Source organism: Podarcis melisellensis (genome assembly GCF_964234715.1).
Source record: "Podarcis melisellensis genome assembly, chromosome: Z".
NCBI lineage: Eukaryota > Metazoa > Chordata > Lepidosauria > Squamata > Lacertidae > Podarcis > Podarcis melisellensis.
Genome location: NC_138547.1, coordinates 43,866,322 through 43,892,526, shown reverse-complemented (window position 1 = coordinate 43,892,526; position 26,205 = coordinate 43,866,322). Strand labels below are relative to the sequence as shown.

The 26,205-nt window shown below is 42.3% G+C and overlaps 1 long non-coding RNA gene across 1 annotated transcript in view; it reads left to right on the top strand.

Annotated features, from left to right (window-relative positions):
• Window positions 1-22,512, top strand: part of LOC309361949 — a 393,142-nt gene extending 370,630 nt beyond the window's left edge. Inside the window, exon 3 of the long non-coding RNA XR_014164708.1 lies at window positions 22,333-22,512. This is a non-coding gene — a long non-coding RNA (uncharacterized lncRNA). The remainder of the gene's footprint in view (window positions 1-22,332) is intronic.
• Window positions 22,513-26,205: the final 3,693 nt, after the last annotated feature.

Genomic DNA, 26,205 nt, shown 5'->3' with positions numbered 1-26,205 from the left:
CAGTGGCCCCCTTGCCTCTCAGTGCACCCCCCTAGGGAATCCCACCTTTCAGGGATTGTACTGCCCACATTGGGAACCACTAGTCAAGAGGCAGTAGGAAGCTGTAACATAAACAAGGCAACAGTTTTCTGAGCTGATGATCAGAGGAGCAATGAAGGAATAGGCAATTGTGCCAACTTCAGTTTCTCTCAGTTTATTAGTTTTCAAATCTTACCTTTCCACATGAGTTTGTGCTGCTGCTGTTTTTGTAAAAATGAAAATGTGTTTTACTGCAAATTATCCAAAAATAAACATTTTTGCAAAGTAGATTCTCCCAAATATTGATATTTCTCACTATGCACACTTCACTCTAGTATGGGCATGGCGGGGGTGGGGGGGACTTATTTGTGTATTGTTTCTTAAAGTGAGTTTGTCTTTGAATGAAAAGTGAACCAAATTTCTCCCTCATTCCTAGAGTGAAGTTTAGCAACAACAACAACATAAAACAGTAGAACAGAATTGTGATGCAATGAAGGGCTGGTCCAAAACTCCCACTTGACTTGCCGCCCCCCCCCCCAACCCCCAGGGATAACCCACTATTTCCTGCTGAATTGGAGCAAACATCAATCAGGTTTTCTGTGAATTGACATTTACTCTAATTCAGCAGTAAAGAGTGGCTTTTCCCAAGGGGAAAATAGTGGGGCAAATGAAGCGGGGCTTAGAAATCACATGTTGAGTGGGAGCCCTCTCAGCCCCATGCTTTCTAAGCAAGGGACAAATGGAGGTGTGGACAAATATAATAATTAATACATAAGGGAGTCATGTTTATTTATATAAAAAAGGAAGAAATCAAAGCAGTTTAAAACAATGAAAATATACAATGGAAGCATAAAAGGCTATTAAGGGTTAAAAAAACAGACTGCAGTTTACTGTGGAAGGATACTGTGACTGACAGCAGAGCCAGAGCAGAGCCTGGTGATGCAGTCCCTATGAAATTCCACCAGAGTGCTGGAGCCTCTCTCTGATGGCCTGCAAAGTCAGCTAGCCACAGAAAGGGATGAACAGCATTTGGGGGGGGGCGAGTTAGATAGGGCTGAGAGGGCTCCCACTCAACATTAGATCTCTGTATGCTAAGAATCAGGCTCAATCAGTGAAGATAGCTTTGAGACTCTTTCAAATGAAAGTCCTCCCCCTTCTTTTGGTGGGCATCTCTTTAGGCTCCCGTAGGGATTTTTTGAAACTGGATTCTATTCAAACGCGATTCCTTAGAGCCATCCTTAGGATTCCCCCCTTGGTAGCGGGTGCGGTTATGAGATTAGAGGTTGGCTGGCAAGCTCTACGGTATGTGGCCTTGAAGACGAAGCTCTGGCTATGGCTCAAGCTTTGTTTTAAACCAGTGGGTATTGCCCCCTTGATATTGAGGGACGATTTCCAATCATCATGGGAAAGGGAGGTCATTAACGAGGTTCAATCCTGCGGATTGTCTTACCTTTACTTTGAGTCTATGACGTACAATCAAGCTAGAGCTGTGATCTCCCGGAGACTGAGTGACATTACCAGACAAGAGGACATAGCCCAGGTAAAACCAGGTCCTAGGGGACCAGATTTATCGGACCATAACAGCCCCCTACCTTGCAGAAATCCACTATGTGGAATACCGCAGACTTCTTACAGTGGCTAGATTAAATGTCCTTGACTATGTGATATTGTGGGGAAGGTACAGGGGAGTACCATATGCCCAGAGAACGTGTCATTGTGCCATGGGTGTGGCTGAGTCCACCAAACACATTCTCTTGACTTGCCCTTCTTATGCAGAGCTTAGACAAAATTTTATAGACCCACTCCTATGTCAATTTAGCTTCCTACCCGAAGAAAAGCAGGTTTTACACTTGCTGAATAATGTCACTAGAGCTATACCTTTCTTGGTGGCCAAATTTTTTTTTTAGCTTTTAAGCGTCGCAAGACTATAATTGACTGTTTTGATATGGGGCTATCTGTTTAGCCCATTTTAGTGTTGGCTAAGTTCTAAAATCTTCCTGGATGTTTTAACTGTGTATTGACAAATGTATTTTTTTTTTCTGACTGACGGTCGAATAAAAAGGTTGATGATGATGATAGGGCTGGATTTAAGATGAGAGTTAGGGCTGGATTAGAGAAGAGGGATATGATTTGAGATGCTAAACAGGTGTCAGGTTGGGAGACAGGGAGTGAGGTAAGGAGAACTGATTCTGAGTCAAGCTAATCATCTTAAACTGAAGATTAAGAAGAGCTGTGCCTGTAGTGGTGTGTTTAAGCTTGAAGCATCTTAGAGTTAGTTAAAGTAAACAAGTTAACTTCTACCTGAAAGAGCACATTTCCTGACCCACTCTGTTTCATAAGCCCCTTTTGTTTAACAAAAGTTTTCTTGTTTGTTGAATCAACTCCTGCATGAGACTCTAATCATTAAGTTTTCCCTCCCACATGTCCCACACTAGATAATCTGTGGTAAATTGTAGAAATTTGTGTAATGGGTGTACTGTGAGGTGAGTGCACTATATTTAACTGGGGGCAGTTAGTGGGAGTGGCTCCACTGCATTATTAATTGGTGGTATTAAGTGGTGGGTCCACTACAAATGCATTCTTAATTGCCTGCATAGGACTGGTGGAATCAAAAAGTTTTCAGCAAGCATTTAAAAGTTGGCACAGAAGGTGCCTGCTGAATCTTTATTAGCAGAGTTTTCCACAGCACTGGGGCAATCACACAATAGACTCGGTTTATTGCTGTTGTCAAATGAGCCTCACCAATTTGGAGAATGACCAACGATACTCCTGCAGATGGCTTTAGTGATCAAACTGGGATATAAGAGTTGGGGTAAACCCTGACGTAACCTGCACTCATGTTGTCCATGAATGCAAGGTCCATGAACAGAGGCAGATGTAGGGGAGCACAACCAGTTCACCCACACTGGGCACCAAGCTGAGAGGGTGTCTCAAGGGGTGCTGTAAAAATGATGAACAACAGAAGGCAAGGGGGCTGCTGAATGTTGGTGCTGCCCAAGGCACTGCTGAAATTTTAAAGTCCAAAGTGCACCCCTGTCTTGAGAGTAATTGGGAAGCCAGTGCTGCTGCTTTAACAATAGTGTCACATTTTGTCAGCAGGATGCTCCCATCAGCAGTCTGGCTGCTGCATTTTATGCCACCTGGAGTTTCTGAACCAGACCCAAGGGCAGCACCACATAGAGTGCATTTCAGTAACCAACCTATGCATGAACTACAGTGGTCAAGCTATCCCTGTCCAGGAATGGCCATATAGTTGGAGAACCAGCCAAAGCTGGCAAAAAGGCACTACTAGCCACAGAGGCCACTTGGACCTGGAGTGACAAAGACAGATCAAGGTGAATCCCAAGCTGCAAACATGCTCCTTTCAGAAGGAGTGCAACCCCAATAAGAACAGGCAATTGGTCTGCCTCTTGAACCACATGGACCTCCAAATAATTTTGCTTTTCTGTCCAAATCACGCATCATTCAACTTCATTGGATGGTCTGATGGTTGAGCATTATGAGGGAAGGGAAAAGAAATAAACTCACCCTCCACTCCAGGCATAATTTTATTCTGTCATGTCTCCCCTTATTTGCTTTTTCTCTAGATTTATTGGTTTTTCTTATTATTCATCTTCCAGGTTAAGTGAGCCCACCAGGTTACCTTGCAAAAGCCCACCTTCCTTTAAAAAGATCAACAACAACCCAAATCTCAATGAATTATTTAATGCTAAACTCTGCGCAATTCACTCCTGGCAACAACACTGAAATGAAGAGGTTTTCAGCAAACGCCAGAAAGTTTCCCCCCTGAGTCCCTATTACTTTGTAGCCAGCAGGACTACATGTTGGATACATCGTTCCCACGTTGCGGCCAATGTTTTCAAAACTGCTCTCTTGTGTCTGTGCTCAGTGCAGCTCATTAACTGCATTCCGTTTCACGACCCCCAGCCTTCCTCCGTGCAATGTCTTCCAGACTGTGGCAGACAAACAACTCCCAAGGAACCTCATTCGCTCTGCAAATTTTGCACCTTCTGATATAGAAGACAGACTGCATTACACAGAGGGAGACCCTTTCTCACAAGCGGTCTCGTGCATCATAGGCAAAAATTGGCAGCCTGGCATTACAAAGAAGGGGAAAATACATATCAGGGGAAGGAGGGGGAAAGGAAAATAATGCCCATAAAATATTGTCGTAAGTAAGCCCCAATAAGGAGCTGCCTTTAGGGATGTTGGCAAAGCTCGCTTCATCGAGACCAAGATACAAAATTTAGAATGCATTTGGAGATATTGTGCTAGTTTTCCTGATTCTAATGCTAGTGTTTCTGTCCCATTTTCTGGTGTTCCTTTCACAGTGTAATGCTATGGAATGGTAGCTTTCTGAATGGCTATACCTGCATGTTGCACCAAATCTCATTCACACCAGTGTACATGGTGTGACACAACAATGGACATCATTGGACAATGTTGCCAATTCCACAAGCTTCCTGCACGCACATGTGTTTCTCCTCCCACGAGTCATCCATGAAAATGGCAGGAAAGAACTGCATGCCACCCCAGATTACATCATTTCACTCCCACAATTTTTTTCTGCGTTAATAGGGATTGAATCAAATTTATTGTGGAAGCAATGAACATGGGTTTTTTCCCACTAAATGTGCAATATATTCCATTAGTTTTCCAGAGTGGTTTTTCTTGTCATGTGAAAGCTGAAATATAACGTGGAAATTAGCAGTTAGGGGAATATTACATAAATGGAAGAAATTGCCATGTAATAACTGCCTGACACCTTAGTTACATATCTTTAGGTGCCGGGCAAAAGCATTCCTCTTCTCCCAGGCCTTTGGCTAATTAACCCATGGCCTTTTTAACTGTTGGAGAGGGGTGAGTTGTGTTTGTTTGTTATTATGGCATGTATTTTGGTGTTTTTATATTGCAAACTGTCCTGTAGCCTTCAGAGGAAGGGTGGTTTAGAATTTTAAATAATTATAACATGAATGCATCCTTGGGGGTTCATACAGCTTGCCCCAGAAAAGATGTTAATTCTGAGCTGGAGAAGAATTATTGTCCTCCCCACTCTTTTAGACACAACCCTCACCCCACCCCACCCACAAAGCCCTCCAATCCTTTCTCTTCTTCTCCTTTTCCAAAGGCAGCAACAGTGCAATCACAGGAAGAGGGAAAATAGAAGTGAGTTTTCTCCCTTGTTTCTCATTGTGGTGCATTAATAGTATACTAGAAGTGTATCTAAGTGTACCTAAGTGGCCCCTGGCTGGTGTATATGCTATTTTTACATGTTTAAGATTTCCCCAGCATTCTGCAGCCTCCTTGCCTGCTCACACTTCTGGATCTTGAAAAGCCCTGTGCAAGGACAAACCTCTTGATTACCTCCCCTGGTCTTTATTAAAGTGCATGCACCTTGGAGGTCTGCAAACCAGAGACCAGCAGGAGATCATTTTCAGAATGAAAGACAGGACAATCACATACACGACTTAGCCATCTCCAAAGACAGGTAAATGAATCATAAAAATGTGCTCCAGACTCATGGAGAATTTCACTATCATTGACTGATGTAAAATTGGGGGAGGGGAGTGCACCACACTAGTCTTAAGGAAGTTGTAAGAGTCGTTTTGTATTTTTCTTTTCAGTGCAATTGGCAGAAACAATATTTCCTATAAAAATGCATTAGCTGATTCCTGCAATTTCTCCTTCCTCAAAAGACAAAACAAACTAGTAGCTTGAGTCTTTCTGAACAGCAACCACCAGGACAGGTGTTGCTGCTGACGTGTGTTGGAGTGAGAGCTTTATATTATTTAGTAATCCTGCAGTGTAGCATCACTGATTACTGAAGTGTATGACAGCTTCAAAAATAGCATGACAAACACAATTCTTGATTTAATTACAATTTGAAGAGGAGAGATACCACTGCTTCCCTCATTACTGGCCAAAATCAATTTTCTGCACCGTGTGTTGGTTGGATCCTTTCTTTTCCTCTTCATTTGAGTTTGCTTTCTCCCAATCCTGTTTTCTGGAAGGAGAAAGAAAAGAACACAGTGACTCAAAGAACAAAAGATCAGTGCTCTTTACCCAGAGTCATCCCTAGCACTACCTGGAAGAAGAAGAAAACATAATGTCACAACAATATCACCTGCTGGTGTTAAGATAAGGAGAGAAAGAGAGAGAAAATTACAGACATCACTAAAGACAGTTGAAAAAGGTAATACAGAGGAACATAAACTGTTTAAGTCCTGCCTCGGTCTTCATGTAAGTACAGTTTTCAGTGCAAAAATCAAGATAGATAAATAAATGTATTCATTTTGTTTTTTTAATATGCATACCATACCTTTCCTGCATCCACTGTAGGTATCTCAGAATGCCAGTCAAACCCTTTATGTATTTATTTTTACACTTGTATCCCACTTTTCCTCCAAGGAGAACTAAGGGTGGTGTACAAAGCTCTTCCCTCACAATGACCCCGTGAGGTGGGTTACACTGAGAGATGGTGACTGGCCCAAGGTCACCCAGAGAGCTTCAGGGTCTATCAGAGATTTTAACTCTGTTCTCCTTAGGCCTGACTTGAAACTCTAACCACTACTCTACAGTAGTGCAGATAGCCAGTGCAGTGTAGCGGCTAGAGTTGGGTGATTTATCCAGGGAGATGTGTGTTAACACCCCTCCTCCATTCATGGCCTTGGGTCATCAATTTCTTTCAGTTTAACCTACCTCACAGGGCTTTTTGGTGGTTAAATGCAGCCTGTGCCTATGTATGCCACCCTGAGAAAGGGCGTCATACAGATGTTAATGATGATAGTGGCAGTGATGATAAATGTAGATGAGAGATTTTGACCACATGGTGGATGGGTGGGGAGGCAAGATGTAGAGTTTGGGTGGACTGGCCCACATTTATTTAATTATTTAAACCCAGAACTGATCTGCACATGGGGTGACAAGGTGCAAGATCTAACTAATAACCAAAGGCCTCAGCCCATACTCAACAGAGCAGAGAGGCCTTCCTGGCCTATGCTCTACTGTGGCCACAACACTCCTAGCAGGTGCTCCTTCACAAGTAAAGATTCCTACACTGTGGAGGACTGGACTATATGGCCCTCATGATCCTTTCCAACTCTTCAGTTCTATGATTCTGATGCAATCAAGTCCCACAGCCATGAAGCCAGGTCTTGGAGCTATAGTCTTCCCCTTTAAAAGTACCCAAGTGTACTCACCAAGCCTGAACTGCCTCATAACTTCCTGCATCTCCCAACCAATGTGGCCAATTAACCTATTTGAGGAAGATGGGTTACACTCCTGGGCCCCTCCAGACTGTTGCTAATCCCAGATGGGCTTCAATCGCATGCCAGCAAATTCAGAAACTGAACAATGAAAGTTGATTGGAAGCTCTTGTGCAATGAACTCACTTCCCCGTAAATCTGGAGATTCTGTGATAAGGAAAGGGTTTTTCCCCAGGAACAATTGAGGATGAATGCTCAATAAACAGGTTGTCTGGAAGTGACTCCTGTTTCTTTTCCTCCTCTGCAAGTTATTCCATTGCCTTCTTTCCCAGAGATAAAGGTTTGGTGAGCTTCTCAAGTATATTACCTTCCTGCCAGGTATCTCCCATTCACAGTGGGATGAACATTTTGGCCTCTGTTTATGTTCCTTTTAAACCTCTGAAAGGGAGACACTTCCTGTGTGTACTAAAAGCTTCCACAAAAATCCCTCTCCTCCTGTGTTAAGAACTCTAGACCTGTTACACAGAACACAAACTATCTCAGTCTGCAAGTGTCTATACAAGCTCAACAATTATGCCCAAAGACTGTACTCTCATTGCATACTACATTGCATACTACATGTGAATAACTGTGTGAGTGTACAGCTCAACCACTTGAGTACATATATATTTGAGTATATACACATTATATAAACATGGAATGTGAACACACATTCAGTTTTGATATATGACCCGGGGTATGTGAGTGAACCTGTTCATAGCTAGGAAATGCATGCACACATAGGTTTCCCCAGATGAACTGGGCTGAAAGATGCAAACAATTGGAAACATTTCAAATTTAACTGAGCATTTAAGGGGGGGGGAATAGCAACAAAGAGTAGAGTTGTGGAAAAGCAAGAATTAGGTAGGATAATACTTATAGCAATCTAGTATTCTCTTTGGGGAAAGGCATCTCTGTGCATCCAATCCAGGTATATCTCCAAAGAAGCTATGACACCTCATGTCAAACTGACTAATTATTTTTCACGTTCTGTTGCGTCCTTCATAACAACTCTATTAACTAGCTTCCCAGGTCTCCAGCCCAATTATTAAGTGTGTAATATTCACTATCTGAAAGAAGATTGCAGTGGAACTCCTCTAGAGGTACCTTGAGGTTTCAGTGTATTGTAATAACTGGCACTTTTGCAAATGGTAGCCTGAAGCATAACAAGGCTTGCTTGATATTTTCCCTCTCCCTGTACAAAAGAGAAAGCCATCTAACAATGAATATGCATTATACCTTTCTCCATAATTTTTTAAGGGGGGGGGATGACAAAATGTAAGGAAGGACGCTAAAATACCAGCAGATTTCAGCCTGAAGATGTGAGACTGCCATCTCTTTCCCATGTGGAGTATGGATGTCCCTGCAGCTCACACAGCTTGAACAATTAGCAACCATGTCTTTGACTAATGAGCTGACCATGGAAGGCTGAAAGGGGGAAATGACAGCTGAATTTTTATAACTCCTGGCATTAACTCACTTCTGTTATTCAGGCATGTTTCATATTAAATACCTGCTACAGTATCCATAAGATGGGAAATAGTGCTGTAGCAAGCCTGCTTTTTAATTTCCCAAAAGTGTTTTTTCCCCATTTTTCAAAAGAAGTTTCCTGCCAAAAAGAGTCCAATAGCTAGCTTTTGTAGGCACAGGGTGGTTCACAACATAAAAATACAAAATGAAAAAATACATAATAAAACAAAAAACAAACCAGTAACCAACCCCCCCCCCCAAACACACTTAAAAAGCCATAGCATGTTCATCAGCCAAAGGCATGGGAGACATAGAAAGTTTTTTGCTTGGCCCTTACTGAAGGCACCAGGTGAGCCTCCCTGGGGACAGCATTCCACAAATGGGGAGCTACCACAGAAAAAGCCCATTCTCATCTTGCTGCCCTCCAGACCTCTCATATGACAAAGGGCCTCAAATGGTAAATGCAAGATCCAGGTTAGTTCATATGGGAGAGGCAGTCCCTGAGGCATTGTGGTCGTGTGCTGTTTAAGACTTTATAACTCAGAACCAGCACTGGAGATAAAAGAAATTAAAATTTGTTTCTATTTAAAGGCAAACTTACCTAATTCATACTTTCCAAAACAATAAGCAAACCAAAACACAGCTGTCCTTTGAAATTCACATTTCTGTGAGTTGCATTGCAGTTCTCTAACCAAGTAACATGCTCAGGTAAATGCACATATTGGTGAAAATAGCATACAAATATGCATTGCCTTAGGGAAAATATATGTTGCAAAACTGAGTAAAATAGCATACACCAATGTACATATTAGGAGAAACGTTTGATGAATTTTAACATGAGGACTTTGAAATAAAGGAATAACCAAACTGATGTGGAAATATGGAGAACAGAACCTAAGACTGGACAAATGTGAAATGGAGATATACTGGAACTACCAGATTCACTCATCCCTATACATGACTGACAGAGCGATGTTCCCATGGGCAACTCACCTTGCAGGAGCACCACACCTACCCCACTGAAAGTTCCTACCTTTGTCCCTGGTGACCCCCATCAAGGTGTTGTGCGTTCAAAGACACCTGTTTCTGGGTAAATAGGGACTGGCCACTCATTTTTTGATTTTTGTAAGATCAAGTAAATTCTCACCTGTGCGAACATGCTTCCAACAGATTTGCGCATCAAACATTTCCTAAAACATTATGTTAACTTGAACAACCAACCCAATACTAACACAGCAAGTCATCTATGTGAGAACTAGGCAAGAATGAATTCAAGATTCCCTGAATCTCTGGTGGTGCATTTCACATTTGTTTTCTCACATTCAAATCTCAATTATGCGACTTTATTCAGATGTACAAATTGTTCAAATTATTGTGTGTACTTGGCTCTGGGGCTTCAATTTTTAATCAATTAATCAGTGATGTCATGAGTAGCTAATGTAGTGCCTTCCAGTTGCCCCTGGACCACAAATCCTATCATCCCTGACCATGCTGGCTGGAGAGTGACAGGAACTGGAGTCTAGCAGACCAAACATTCCCCATCCCTGCTTTAGCTATATTCAGACCTGTGCAGACAATTGATTAATCAACTAAAACCTGTGTGCTGGTTAATCCATTAATCACCTAAAACACATGTGATTACTTCTGTTTTCTTTAACTGAATGACAGCCCAGTTTGGTTCAAACCCACTTCAGCTGCTATTTGTAGGAGTTCTGCTGCTGATGTCGCTGTGAAAATCTATGCTCTTTTGAATATGCAAGATATATTGAACTTTATTTATTGATCAGAGGGGGGCAGAAGGAATGCTATATCAATCCAATATGTTATTGCTATGAATAATATATGCTTTTTCTCCTCCCCTAGTTTCTGAAGGAATTTAAATTAGCAGCAGCCAGACATTAAGACCAAAAGTCATGTTCGTTTGTATGTCACGTGATAGTTGCCCCCTTCATCAGAATTGATGTATGCTTATGCTGACAACAACATGTACAGTTGCTCAGTAACATTAGCACGTTCCACATCTACATCATTCACAGGGCTTCTTTGTTCATTTCTTGGAGGACATAAACCATCATTAACACGTGACTTACCATCCTCTATCAGAGCTCATTCCTGTTAGCATTGGACAGAGGAGGGAGAGAACTAAAAGCTGTCCCTTGGAAACCGGGATCTTATGCAGAAGATATCCCTTCTTACAGTATGATCATCTGTTGAAAAAAGGATGTAAACTTAGTTGTTTTGAAAAAGAAAAGGCTGTTTTTGTAAGCTTCTTCTTCTTCTTTTTACTGCCCTGCTGGAATTCAAGGTTTCTAAATCTCACACTAGTTGTATCTGAAAAGCTATTTAAGGGTTTGGGGGGGGGGAATGGGACGAAGATTCCCCCCCCCCCCAATAATTTCATCTTGTGGTTAATGAACTCTTAGGAATTAAAGCACAATGCAGTAGAAGCAACTTTGTTGCTTTTGCACATGTTGGGTGAAATTTGGAGAAATTATGCAAATAGTGATAAAGTGTAGCTTGGCAAAAACAACCTAATCCTCTAAGTATAGAACACAGCAAAAACAAAAAGTTTGTGTAATGTTTGCACAGTCTTTGTGTGTACTTGGGAGGAGGGTGGGAGAGGAGTGTTTCCTGTATAATTGTTGCTGCTTTCCTTCCTCAGCAGATTAGACTGCAATTTTTTCCTGTGCCAAACACTGCAGGTATAACTGCCACTATAAAAAATGGGTGCTTTCACTGAAAACTAAAGAGCCAATGTTGTGCAGTGGCAAGAATGCTAGACCAGGGAGACCAGGGAGACCAGGGCTCAAATACCTATTATCCATGGTTACTATGGCCCAGTCATTATATCACACCTTCCAATATTTATCTGGTGAAAACAGAGGTGTCCTATTCAACAAAAACAACAATTCTATTATTTATACCCTGCCCATCTGACTGGCTTATCCCAGGAACTCTGGGCAGCTTCCAACATATATAAAAACATAACAAAACATTGTGTTTTAAATATTAAAGACATTTTAAAAATTCCCCATACTGGACTGCCTTCAGATGTCTCCTAAAAGTTGTATAGTTACATATTTCCTTGAATCAGGAATCACATAACTCCATACCCTCCAACATTTATCCGATGAAAATAGGGACATCCTAAGGAAAACAGGACATTCTGGGATCAAATCAGAAACTGGGAAAGCTTCTGTAAATTTGGGTCTGTCCCTGGAAAATAGGGAGACTTAGAGGGTTTGTTGTTAATGGAGATAACATAAAAATAGATGCTATATTAGGGGAAATAGCTTGTAGAAATGTATATGTAGGCAAAACTACATATTTAAAAGTGTGTCTCTTAGGAGAAATGTGCTTGAAATGCATATGGGTTTAAATGGATTTTGTAGGTGGAGGGGAATCTCAAACTGATTCTGAAATGGGATGAACTGTATGTAAGTTTGGAAACTTAAGAAACCAAAATCAACAGATTCATCCACCCCTGGCCTCAAACAGAGCATACAGAAAATCCCCTTATCCTCACTTTGGTACCACAAACTCAGCAAAAACAACACGGGAGGCAGCAGTTATGTGTGTTATTGCTACCTGACTGCTGCTTTTCAGAGGCCTATTCATATATTAGGTGTGGAGAACCTTTGGCCATCCAGAAGTTGCTGAACCACAACTCCCATTATCCCAGATCATTTCCCTGCTGAAGGGAGCTGCAGCCCATCAACATCTGGAGGGTCAAGTGGTCCCCACAAGTGTTGTACAGGTAATTCTCAGGGTTGTGATTCTGAGGCTGTGTTCTATGGAGGGCTCAAACTCTGCAACCAGTCATAAAGCACACAAATTGGGTGTTTTATGACTTGGAAGAGCTGAAACAATTGCTGCATGTTCCAGCTATCTTGCTCATGCTCGTCGTCCTCATCCACATCCTTGCATTCTGAACTTTATCTGACCAGATCTTCAAAAGCCACCATCCACTGGCCTTCAATCAGCTCTTCCACTTCTTCCTAGATGAGGGCAACAAAACCACCACCACCTACTTGCCTGGCCATATGTAAAATATCCTCTACCTCAGTGGCAATGCTTAGAAATCCCTTGAAATTGTGTATGCATTCCTTTCACAAGTTTAGCCAGCATACACTCACTGTTTCAGCCTTGATCGTATCATCTTATGCACCCAAGGCTTCTGCCCATTTTCCCCCTGCTCTCACAGCCACCCCTTTTCCTGTGCTTGCCATTTTTTGCACTATTTTTGCATCATGAAAAAAAAGAGAGAATAAGATCTGGCAATGCATATAAAACTTTAAGTTGCAAGTTACCTGTACAGTGGTACCTCGTGTTAAGAACTTAATTCGTTCTGGAGGTCTGTTCTTAACCTAAAACTGTTCTTAACCTGAAGCACCACTTTAGCTAATGGGGCCTCCTGCTACTGCCGTGCCGCCGGAGCACTATTTCTGTTCTCATCCTGAAGCAAAGTTCTTAACCCAAGGTACAATTTCTGGGTTAGTGGTCTGTAACCTGAAGTGTATGTAACCTGAACCTTATGTAACCTGAGGTACCACTGTATATGAATTCATCTAATATTCTTCTAAAGCTATCAAACAGAGGGGCCCATAAGTAAAGTCATGACAAATATAGTTATGCATACTTTAACAGCTGGTTGTTTTCTCTGCTTAAATTCTCTAGCCCACTATAGTTCTCTATAGAGCCCAAGTCCCTCCTCCACCTTGAGCAAGAGATTGGCTGCCAAGCCAAATTAAATTTGCAGCATGGCTAACTAAACTTTAAGATTTCAGCCACCAGGTTTCAGGGCCATTTTGTAAATCTAGTGCATGTATGAGCTAATCAATGCAGGCCTTGACCAACATTAGTAACCATGAGAGAGATGATTGGAAAATGAGACATAGAGTGAAACTGTTTTGTGATAGATCTGCACATCATGACAGACCCTCCAAGTGTCCCTATTTTCCAGGGACATACCTGATTTAGAAAAGCAGTCCTGGTTTCTGATTTGATCTTGGAATAACCCACCTTTCCTCAGGATGTCCCTATTTTCATTGGAGAAATGTTGGAGGGTGTGGAGTCATCTGACCCCTGAGCCATCTGAAGGCAATCCTGTATAAGGAAGGGTTTTTTTAAAAAAAATGTTTAATGTTTTATTATGTTTTAATATAAATTGGAAGCTACCCAGAGTGGTAAACCAGTAAAATGTGTTGGGTATAAATAGCAAAATTATCATTATGGAATTGGACGTCCCTATTTCATTGGAGAAATGTTGGAGGGTATATCATGATTTCCCCACAAGTGAAATTGACAAGTTATTTAGTAGATCAGCTTTGTTCTGGGAATGCCCGCCCTACTGCTTCTTTCTGCTTCCTCTGCTCAATGTCACTTTTAAGTGATCAAGAAAGCTTAGCAGTCAGAATGCCAATTGAGTGCTTTGAGGAGCAGGCCATACATGATTAAAAGGGAAGGCAGATTTAGTAAGCACAATGTGTGATGTGAGGGGTGCTTTTCTCCCCCTCTCTCTTTTCTTTTTTTAGCTCTTGCCTTATTGCTTCTTATTTCTAAATCCCTAAATTATCCACCCTGTTTCACGTTGAGATAACATTCTCTCCCAACACTGCTACTGTAGAAATGTTTGGCATGGCAGGATTCAAACTTTCTAGTTTCAGGGATTCTTTCCATTTCAGCATGTCTGCTAGGGACCCACTGCAGGCTGCAAAGGATTCTGGAAAGTGCTCAAAGGCACAGGCTCCATTTATGTTTCACATTGAGCAGGAGTCCTAGAGCACACTCAACACTCCCCTGAGATGGCACAATTTTTTTAATTCAGCACTGTCTGCTTAAAGAAAACCTGGCCTCAGGTGGAGTACTGCCAAGAAGTGATACAAGAGGAGCATCTGTGCTGGGCCCAGACCCAGCAGGGCCCTGGATTCTGAACTTTAGTTGTTGTTGTTTTAAAAAGTAAATCTTTTTAGAACAAAAGTTATGAAGCAAAATGTGCAGGCACCATTCAGTATGATTGCTTTGTGAGACATGAGCCTACACCTGCCTTTCATTGTTTTTAGCTTACGGATGAATCACTTAGCTTATTGATGAATTAAAGCTGTGATTGCCTAGTGCTACAAAGGGAAGACCCCAAACCAGCTTAAAACTTATCTAGGAAGTGTCATTTCCAGAAGGTGAAGAAATAACTCCCAGGTTCATTTTAAGTGTGATTTTGGGTCTTCCTTGATGCATGAGTCACTCTAGATATTATCTCTAGATTCAGAAAATTGAGAAGGGAAACCTGGTTCATTTAGGACAAAAAATTGCAAGCTTTCTGCAAATTTGTCTTCTCTTTTGCATGGAGTGGGGTTAGAAGCCTCAATTTGTATATGGCATAGCAAACACAAAATCCTATTAGCACACCTCTATGTTATTCTTTGGGACGGGGTGGCGCTGTGGGTAAAACCTCAGTGCCTAGGGCTTGCCGATCACATGGTCGGCGGTTCGAATCCCCGCGGCGGGGTGAGCTCCCGTCTTTCGGTCCCAGCTCCTGCCCACCTAGCAGTTCGAAAGCACCCCTAAGTGCAAGTAGATAAATAGGTACCGCTTTATAGCAGGAAGGTAAACGGCATTTCCGTGTGCTGCGCTGGTGCTGGCTCACCAGAACAGCTTTGTCACGCTGGCCACGTGACCCAGAAGTGTCTACAGACAGCACTGGCCCTCAGCCTCTTAAGTGAGATGGGCACACAACCCTAGAGTCGGACACGACTGGCCCATACGGGCAGGGGTACCTTTACCTTTATGTTATTCTTTGGATTTTGTTCTTTGAATTTTGCAAGAGAGTTCAATAGTAAAAGAAAGGCGGGGGAAGTACCAAAATAATTTAATTTTTATTTTTTTAAAAAGCTAGTTATCTTTAAATAAAATACATTTAGAGATGCATATATGTAGATAAAAATGTATTTTTAGATTTGTATTTTGTGATAAAAATACATATTTATGTACATATTTAAACATGCATTTTGTAATTAAAAACAAATAATTTAGTATTAATTCAGGGAGTGAACTTATGAAAAATTGCTTTGTTTTTAAATTTTTAAATATGTTTCAGTTCTTGTTTTTAATTGCATTGTTTCTGCTTTCTGGTTTGTTGTCCTCAGCTCCTTTGGTAATAAAAGTGTTTTTAGAATAATGATGATGATGATGACGACGACATGGACTAGGAACACAGTGACCTGTCCATCCATACTTGGAACTAGGGATGTAAGCAGGTGTCACTTTATGTCCCGCCCTGTATTTGTCACATGCAGCATTGTTTCCATGCCGCTGCAATTCACCTTTTCCCAAATACTATGTCATATAGCTCACTGTCTGTGGTGGCAAAATCACATAATTTATGTAATCAATTAATTACACATTTTAACATATTTATGTAATTAATTAATTAAATGCATTGCATTGTCATTACACTATTCAACCCCATTCATCTTGATGCCAAGGAAACAAAATGCAAATGTAATCAATCATGCATTGTTTGTGAACTGAAAGGAATGACAATAGCCAACACATTTCATATTCACTGGATTGATTCTGTTTTGGACATGGGATGAATAAGCCAACACCAGCCATTCCTACCCTGTTTCCATTTTTGTTGGAAATCCCTACTTAGAACGCAGTTTGTAAAGCCTTTCCCTTTCTTACCTACAAAACCTCCATTGATTCCTCCTCCTATTCTATAATGCCAATGCAAACATTAATGAAAGAATAATAATTCCAAGATCTTGGTGGTTAACTTTGTTTTTTTCTATGTTTTTTGAGTTGTTGAGCTTCTTTGGCAAAATCATCCAAAAATGCAATTTTTGAGCTATTTTTAAGGGAAACTGGCAACAACAACACTGCCAACATGGGTTGCCATACGTTTGGATTTTCCCAGACATTTTGCTGATTTCCACCCGGACACTGCTTCCGACCACAGTATTCTGGGTATGTCCAGGAAATTCCGAACATACAGCAACCCTAGAGGGCCAGCCCAAAGATCACGGCCCAATATCTAAATACCAATGCCCTTAGCAATGATCGTAACAGCTTTGTTGTTTAAAGAGAAAATCATCTGATAGCCACTGGTGTTGTGTAACCTGTATTCTATGTAGTTTCCCTATGCAGCACTACAAATCCTCCAATGGGGCTGTGTGGTGACAGTCTGGCATTTCATGTTAATGGGAATATAATCACACAATTGTGGGAAGAGCTGTAAAACACTAAGGTCAGAGGGAAGGAAAATGCAGAAAATACAAACAGTGATGATCACAGTATTAACAGTGGTCATTCACAAAACATTCTAACACTGGCAAGTTAATTAACACCTTTAGTGAAACTTTAAAAAGAGAAGCACTTTATCCAAATTCAAGGCAGAGGTGATAGAACTGAACGTTTTGATGAATTGTAATTCATCGTTTTCACCCTGGAGTCTCTCTTTTAAGTTGTTGTGTTAAAGAATGGGCACCTTCAATATTATTTAAGTATTTATTCCATTTATGGATCACTTCCCGTGAGACATTCCTAAAGTGATTACTAAATATAATTACATAGTAAAGGTAAAGGGACACCTGACATTAGGTCTAGTCGTGGATGACTCTGGGGTTGCGGCGCTCATCTCGCTCTATAGGCCGAGCGGGCTGGCGTTTGTCTGCAAACAGCTTCCGGGTCATGTGGCCAGCATGACTGAGTTGCTTCTGGCAAACCAGAGCAGCACACGGAAACACCGTTTACCTTCCTGTCGGAATGGTACCTATTTATCTACTTGCACTTTGATGTGCTTTCGAACTGCTAGGTGGGCAGGAGCAGGGACTGAGCAACGGGAGCTCACCCCGTTGTGGAGATTCGAACCGCTGACCTTCTGATTGCCAAGCCCTAGGCTCTGTGTTAAAACAATTGTTCATATATAAGCAAAAATTATTACAAAAGCAGTTTCAAACATCAGCAGCAAACACATAAGTTCAATTCAGTTGCCAACTGGAATAAATATGTTAGAAGGTTTGCTGAAGGAAGAAAATATTTAGCAGGCACTGAGACCAAACAGAGGGAGCCTCTCTGTTCCACAGTGGGAGGGTGCTCCAAAAGATAGGTGTCCCTACACTAAAGGCCCGTCATTTCTGAAATCATGCAGGAGGGACCTCCTTGGAGGATGGCATCTGCAGCATTTCTCCAACATTTCTCCTATTCAACAAGAACAACAACTTTACTACTTGTATCCTGTCTATCTGATTGTGTTGCCCCAGCCACTCTGTGAAGCTTCCAACATAAATAAAAACACAATAAAACATTAAACATTAAAATACCTTCCCTATACAGGACTGCCTTTAGAAGCTAGGAGTCAGATAACTCCATACCCTCCAACATTTCTTCAATGAAAACAGGAACATCCTGAGGAAAAGTGGTACATTCTGGGATCAAATCAGAAACCAGGACTGCTTCTGTAAATTCGGTACTTCCCCTGGAAAATAGGGACACTTGGAGAGTCTGCATTTATGCAAACATATCCAAAAGGGTCCTTTAAACTGGGGCAATTGATCTCTGTTCTTCACAATTAACCTGCAACAGTAATTAGGTATAGCAAATGAAAAACCCTTCCTTGGAAGCTGAAGCAAGTTCCAGAAGAGAATGGAATCTGGAGGAGAAACAATGGCAGTGTATACACACATAGCAGCGTGTTCCTGATCAGTTGGGATTAGAAATGAGAAGTATTGTGGTTATCTGTGGAAGCAGGATGAAATTAGTGAGGTCTGAAACCTGCAGGAGATGTTTTGTTTCTATTTCCATGTTCCAAACCCTGAAGCAGATGTATCTTCCTGTGAAAAACCAATCTGCCTATCTGAGCATTCAGTGTTTAAATTGTTTCTACCATCCTCTCCACATTGCCCATTCCTCATTTCAATTAAAGGTCCTCGGTGTTTGAGCAGATAGCAATGTTATTCTCAGACACATTGTATCATGAGGTTTGTTGCTTTTAAGACGATATGCCCACTTTCAGTCCCACACATGTATGTTTTGCTTCAGGTCGCACTGCATCATGGTTGTGGCAGATTTAATACTTCACTATACTCCTGCCAACCTAGCAATTCGAAAGCACGTCTAAGTGCAAGTAGATAAATAGGTACCACTCTGGCGGGAAGGTAAACGGCGTTCCCGTGAGCTGCTCTGGTTCGCTGGAAACAGCTTAGTTATGCTGGCCACGTGACCTGGAAGCTGTTCGCCAGCTCCCTCGGCCAGTAAAGCGAGATGAGCGCCGCAACCCCAGAGTCGGTCTTGACTGGACCTAATGGTCAGGGGTCCCTTTACCTTTACTTATACCTCTGTTAGCATGCATGTACACTTCACTCTATGTGAAGCTTGATATTTTTCTGTTTAATGAACTGCAAGATCACAGTTTGGTGTCACATGTCTCTGGCCAAGACCCTAGAGCCCACCACCATGATTTGAGCCCACCACCACTGATCTTGCTCTGGACCCCTAGAATGCTTTGTTTATTTATTTTCTCGGCTGGAAGGCATTCTTGAGCTATGATTTTGAGCTATGTTCTCTGGACTACAGGCAGACAAGATGTATCATGTTCATGGGTGGTGGTGTAAAAGTCTATGGCTGTTGCATGGATGCAATGTAGCCTATCACACAAAAGAATGAATCACATCTACTGCTCTCTCCGCATTTGCCTGTGGCCCTGCCCATCCTGCAGGTTCTAGAATATTGTTCACGAACGAATGTGGCATTCAGCCTGAAAAGCATTCCCCACCCCTAAAATAGATGGGCCTGATGCTCAATTCTCCTGCTATATGATGGATGATAGGCAGGTTTTCCATCAATGGGTTTGTGACTTTTCCTTTCCTTTTAAAACCAAGAAGCCTTTTCAGATAAATCTGATCTGTGGGCGTAAGTGCTGGGGAATTCAAAAGCTCTTTATTTATTTTTTTAATGCTCAAATGCATTCCAGGAGGTTGGCATTCTGATATGTGCTCATTTTGTTTTACAATAGTGTTTTGAGAGGAAGAAGCTGTAATAAAGGAACCTCCTGGATTTATTGCCTGCGCTCCTGAGACAGCATCTCTTGTAACAAAGAGTTCGACCTATTTGCTGCAATGACTCAGGGTGGTGGGGAGGAAGAAGAATGAAGCCACCTTGGATCCTGTTTAATGACATGACTTGAAGTCATGGTTACTTCTGCTCTGCTGCTTCTCTGGTGACATGGAGCAGAAAAACCCAAGCCCCCCCCAAAAAAAAGATTCTCGAGAGCGGGTGTAGTTGGATATGTCTATTTCCAAACCATATCCATTTCATGTGTGTTCTTCTTAATTCTGCGCCATCCCTGTTTCTCCACTGTTACTGAAAATATTTCAGTATACATTTTAGTTAGGGATGGAGGACAAATCTGCATAACTCAGATCATGAACTCACTTTTATCTGCTCTAGAATCTGCAGTCCTGTAAATCCCATTGTGAGGCAGTCTGAGGGTTCCCGTGCTCCAGCCTCTGTCCATTAACAAAAATCCTTTTAAAAAGCCTCAGAAATTATACATCCATTCATAGCTGGCACACAGTTCTTGCCATTGCACATTTTGAATAGAATAGAGCAAGTCTCCCTGGGAGCAACAAGACCTGATGCAATTATATTGTTTTCGTGAGGAATTGTATGGTGAGCGTGGGCAGCGTGGTTTTTCTTCCACTCCAAGTTTTAGGCTTGTCCCTATGCAAAACTTCGGCAGACTGGATCGTAATGTGTTCAGGCATCCCCAACTTTTTCGTGAGGAATTTGTGTGCATTTTAATATAAATCTCCATTTTAGAAAACATATTTTTGGTAGGCTTCTTCTTGAGTTGGCATATGCAACACAAAATTTTGTGTTGTCTTGCAAAAACAAACAAAAACAAACAGAAAAAAGGATAAGGTCCATGTAGATCAGGTCAGTTTGCTAAAAAAAAAAAAAAGGTGGACTGAAAAAGAACTATCAAGTATATCTAGGTAAAGGTAAAGGGACCCCTGACCATTAAGTCCAGTCGTGACCGACTCTGGAGTTGTGGCACTCATCTTGCTTTATTGGCCAAGGGAGCCGGCGTACAGCTTCCGGGTCATGTGGCCAGCATGACTAAGCTGCATCTGGTGAAGCAGAGCAGCGCATGGAAACGCTGTTTACCTTCCTGCCGGAGCGGTACCTATTTATCTACTTGCACTTTGACTTGCTTTCAAACTGCTAGGTTGGCAGGAGCAGGGACCGAGCAACGGGAGCTCACCCCATTGCAGGGATTCGAACTGCCAACCTTCTGATCGGCAAGCCCTAGGCTCTGTGGTTTAACCCACAGCGCCACCCGCGTCCCAAGTATGTCTACTTAATGACAAAAAGTGGAGTGCTCACAAGAGACTTTTAATTCTCTAAGTATTTGGTTTGCTGGACTAGATGGGCCTTTGAGCCAGATAGCTTCTTCCTATATTCTTATAATTTGGAAAAGAGAGAAGCACATTTTGGGTTGTATCTAAGAAAGCACCAAGTCACATTCCCATGAGCACAATGATTCCACTTGCACAACAGGATCCCCCCCTACCCCAAACCAGGCAACTCTATTCAAGGGTTTCCCCCAATCCTGGGGCACATTAGTTGGATACCACCCACTGCCCCAGGATCAGGAACCATGTGCAGTGATTTTTTTTTTCCAATTTGAAAAAAGAGACTAAATAGAGGATATTTGAGAGCTTGGAGCAGGAGTCAGAAAAGAGCAACCATGGCAACTTGGATGCTGAAGTACCTTCCCTTCAAAGAAAGACAACAATATTATATATTATTGTTTTTTTAAGCTTTTGGGCAAGGAGGAGACTTGAAAGAGGTAGAAGCTGATAAATTCTGAATGCTGTAGAACACACACACACACACACACACAGACACACACACCCTTCTTCTGTAATAAGAACAGCCCCGCTGGATTATGCCAAAAGTCAATCTAGTGCATTACTTTGTTCATAAAAGCCAGTCAGATGCCTCTGGGAAGCCCATAAGCACGAGCAAAGGACACGCCCCCTACTTGTGATTTACTGCATCTGACAGTGGAGGTAGAAGTATGACAGCTTCATGCCCTACAGAGTAAATATTATACATAATTCAATAGGATGTGTGATGACCAGGTTCTTACCTTTTGTGTATTTGGAGATTTTATCCATCAACCTAAAAAAAAAGAAAAAGAAGACATAGACAGTGGTGGACCTACATTTGGGGGGCGCTGAATCTTGAACTGTCATGGGAACTGCTTTGTAACCAGCAGTGAGGTTTGGGTAACTGCTGTTATCTTTTTTTCAAATCGGTTGTTCCACAACAGATCACCACACCTTTACAACATCTGTGCTGCTGACTGTCAAACTTTGAGATTGTTGAAATATATAAAAAATAATAATAATATCAATTTGATTAACACAAAATGAATCAATTTGGGTCTACTAGATCAAAAAAAAAATTAAGCAATGTGGACTACAGTTACTTCTAGGGTCCCTCTGGGATTAGGCACCCTCAAGCATAAGCTTCATTAGTTTCATAGTAGATCTGCCTCTGGCCATAGAGAGAAGAAGAAGAGGAAGAGGAGGAGGAGGAGGAGTTTGGATTTGATATCCCGCTTTATCACTACCCTAAGGAGTCTCAAAGCGGCTCACATTCTCCTTTCCCTTCCTCCCCCACAACAAACACTCTGTGAGGTGAGTGGGGCTGAGAGACTTCAAAGAAGTGTGACTGGCCCAAGGTCACCCAGCAGCTGCATGTGGAGGAGCAGAGATGCGAACCCGGTTCCCCAGATTGCAAGACTACTGCTCTTAACCACTACACCACACTGGTGTAGAAAGAGAGAGAGAGAGAGAGATTGTTGGCATATTAGTGAGGTAAGAAACTCTCCTTTCAAAATGTGATTCCTTCCTACATACTTATTGCTGCAGGTAGGAAGAAGACAAGCATCTCATCCAGGGAGTCAATGTTTAGTTCAGGTTGAACTGTGGCTGAATTGGTTAGGAACATAGGAAGCTATACAGTGGTACCTCTAGTTATGAACTTAATTTGTTCCAGAGGTCCGTTCTTAACCTGAAACTCTTCTTAACTAGAGGTGTGCTTTCGCTAATGGGACCTCTTGCTTAACAGCCAGCACATGATTTCCATTCTCATCCTGGGGCAAAGATCTCAACTCAAGGTAACTCTTCCAGGTTAGCAGAGTTTGTAATCTGAAGCGTTTGTAACCTGAGGTGTTTGTAACTCGAGGTACCACTATACTGCATAGTATTGTCCACACGGACTGGCAGAAGTTCTCCAGGGGTCTCTCCCAGGCTGGGGCCTCTCCCAGTACTTCCTGGACATGCCAAGGATTGAATCTGGGACTTTCTGCATGCAAGGCAGATGTTCTACCACTGAATTACAGTTACCCCCCACTTTCCACTTTGGTTCTGTTCAAGACAATTTTCTCCAGGTTCAACATCAACTGGGCCCTTCCCCTCACAAAACTGATTCCAGGTGAAGTTGTTGATGTTCTGATGAAGATGGTCATGGTCTGGCTAAAAGCCAATGCAATTAAATATACAGTGGTACCTCGGGTTACATATGCTTCAGGTTACAGACTCTGCTAACCCAGAAATAGTGCTTCAGGTTAAGAACTTTGCTTCAGGATAAGAACAGAAATCGTGCTCCCGTGGTGCGGAGGCAGCAGGAGGCCCCATTAGCTAAAGTGGTGCTTCAGGTTAAAAACAGTTTCAGGTTAAGAACAGACCTCCAGAATGAATTAAGTACTTAACCCGAGACATCACTGTAATCCAAGCAGGTATTATCTGAGGGACCAGTCTTGGGGGATATTCAGCCTATTTTGGATGGGATGGTGCTTCCCTTGGAAAGCAAGGTTTGGAGTCTGGGAATGCCTTGTTTTACTACTGGATGTCAAGACAGCCAGAGGTGCTTGATTTTTTTCCTTATTATGTTGATATCCCCCCTTTCCTCCAACACAAGAACACAGGAAGCTGAGTTGTACTGAGTCAGACCAATGGTCCACATAGTTCAGCTGGCCACTCTTCAAGAGCAGCTGGAAGCCCTTATGGAAAAGCGAGTCCAGCTCTGACAAACCAAGCAGTGCAGCTGTGATGCCAACTGAAAAGCTCCAGAGCCTGCCTTTTGTTCTGGGACCCTTGTAAATTCACCATTGTTTGAGAGATTCGGTTCCATGACTGAGAAGCAGATCCCTGTGATTTTTAGATGTTTTATTTCCCCAAAGGACTGGTGTTTTGCAGATATTAGACCAGACATGTGGACAGAAAAAAACAATCATTTGAGGGAAGACACGGGTTCCTTGAGCACTCACAGGTGGTCTGTCTCCTGATGAAGACAGACAAGTCTTCATTTCAGTCTTGGTCCTTAAAATTTGTTTTACTTTGTTGGAAGCCACCCAGAGTAGCTGGGGCAACCAAGTTAGGTGGGCAGCATATAAACAACAATTATTATTATTATTTTACACTGATTGGCAGCAGTAGTCCATGGTTTCAGACAGGGAATCCTTAACCATTCTCCCCCTCTCTGTTTTATTCTCACAACAACTCTGCAAGGTAGGTTAGGCTGTGAGTCAGTGATTGGTCACCCATGGAACTTTGCAGCTAAATGGGGATTTGAGCCCTGGTCTTCCTAGCCTATGTCTAAAACTCTAATTATTACACACCCTGGCTCCCAGTTTAGGCTGATGCATCAGATGCAGCCACTCCTGCTGCAAGTGATTGCAATTATATTTAAAGTTCTAGCTGGCTTCAGCTCAGGCCAACTAAAATAAACTAACCTTCTCCTCTTCCAGCTTGTTTGCTCTTCTCTCTGCCTCTATGCCAACCTAGACATAACTGTTTGGGATGCTGGAGAAGACTTTGGGCTGTATTCAAATGAGGGTTACAAAGTCTCAAAATCAATATGTCATGCACATCAATTTGAATGGGTAAGCTCTGTGTAGAACATTGACTGCAACCCATAATCAGTAGCCATGCCTACATTATGGAACCCCTTGCTTTGGTAGATTCATTTCCCCTTCTCTCCATGCCTTCTAGCTATTACATTTTCATTCTAGAATTTGAATTTAGAACTGAGTGCTTCCGAAATGGAAACAAGAAGCATAGAAGCTGTTTCAACCTTCTGTACCTATTTCTGTTTTGCCGCTTTTTAATTATTTCCTTCCTGTTTCAAAAATAATGCACCACACATATTTATTGTGGTTGCTGTTATTAATTATTTTGTAACTACTGCATATGGGGTGGTATAAGCTGCCCTGAGCACTGTGAGTACTTAAGGCATTTCCTTAAATAAACACAAAAGGAACTGTCGTCATTGGCAACTATTCCTGCGGGCTGTGCACACACCATAATTTAAAGTACATTTAAAGCACATTACTTCCCCCACATGCTACGGGTGCTGGGAATTGTAGCTCTGTTAGGTGTAAACTGTATTTTAAATTCATGGTGTGCACACAGCCTTGTTTTCTTTATAATAAAACAGGTGCCCAGCTGCAAGTGTTGGTTGGTAGGTAAAAAAAAAGGTAGAGGACCCCTGGATGGTTAAGTCCAGTAAAAAGCGCATCATATGGATCACATGGATCAGACCACTACACAGTTAACAAAACATAGTAGGAGATGTCCAAACGTTATGAGGTATGGAAATGGCTTTTAGGACCTATGGTGACATAATTTCATAGTGTCAGTCAAAAATCTTGCCACATTCTCCACAATGTCATTCCTACAATTGTTCAGCAGATAAGACACCCTGGAAGAGTCAGTGTGATAAATCCCCTCCTTCAATAAGGAGGCCAAATATTTGCATCAAAAGCAAGGCTTCACAGCCGAGCAGGGAGGTACTTGCCTGTTTGCTCTCGAGCAAGCCCTTGGAAACCTAACACATAGGCGCTGGTTCGACTAGCTCCCTGCACCCTTGCAGGTAGCGCTGACCCAGAGCTCTATCATAGGTCTGCCAAGGGTGAACACCTGAGGTAGGTGGAAAGCCCAGGAACGGACTATGCCCACACCCAAGATGCTTCCCTGTACACAGGCATGGGCACAACCCCCTCTCAGGGGTTGACCAAACCAAGCTGAGTCCCTGGATTCCTTTAACAGAATACCCTTCACATAGGGATGGCGAGACCGCTCTCCCATCCCTATCACCTGAACTAGTGCCTATCCGCAACCTTACAAGATGTGACAATTTGCTATGCGGCAGGCAAAACCCTACTGGCAGCAGCCAATCAGCCAAGTGGGGGAAATTCCTGCCGTGCCCCTGTCCCAACGACAGACGATACATGATGGCATAGCAAGGTCAATCACAAAATGCCCTAAATATAGGGAGAGGTCTGCGGGTGTTCTGATGCATGAGCCGAAAGAGGAAGCTCTGGGTCACATGCATATAAAGGTCCCTCAGCCCATCTAGACAGCTCCCCATTAGCCAAATTAAACCCAGCAACGAGGAACCT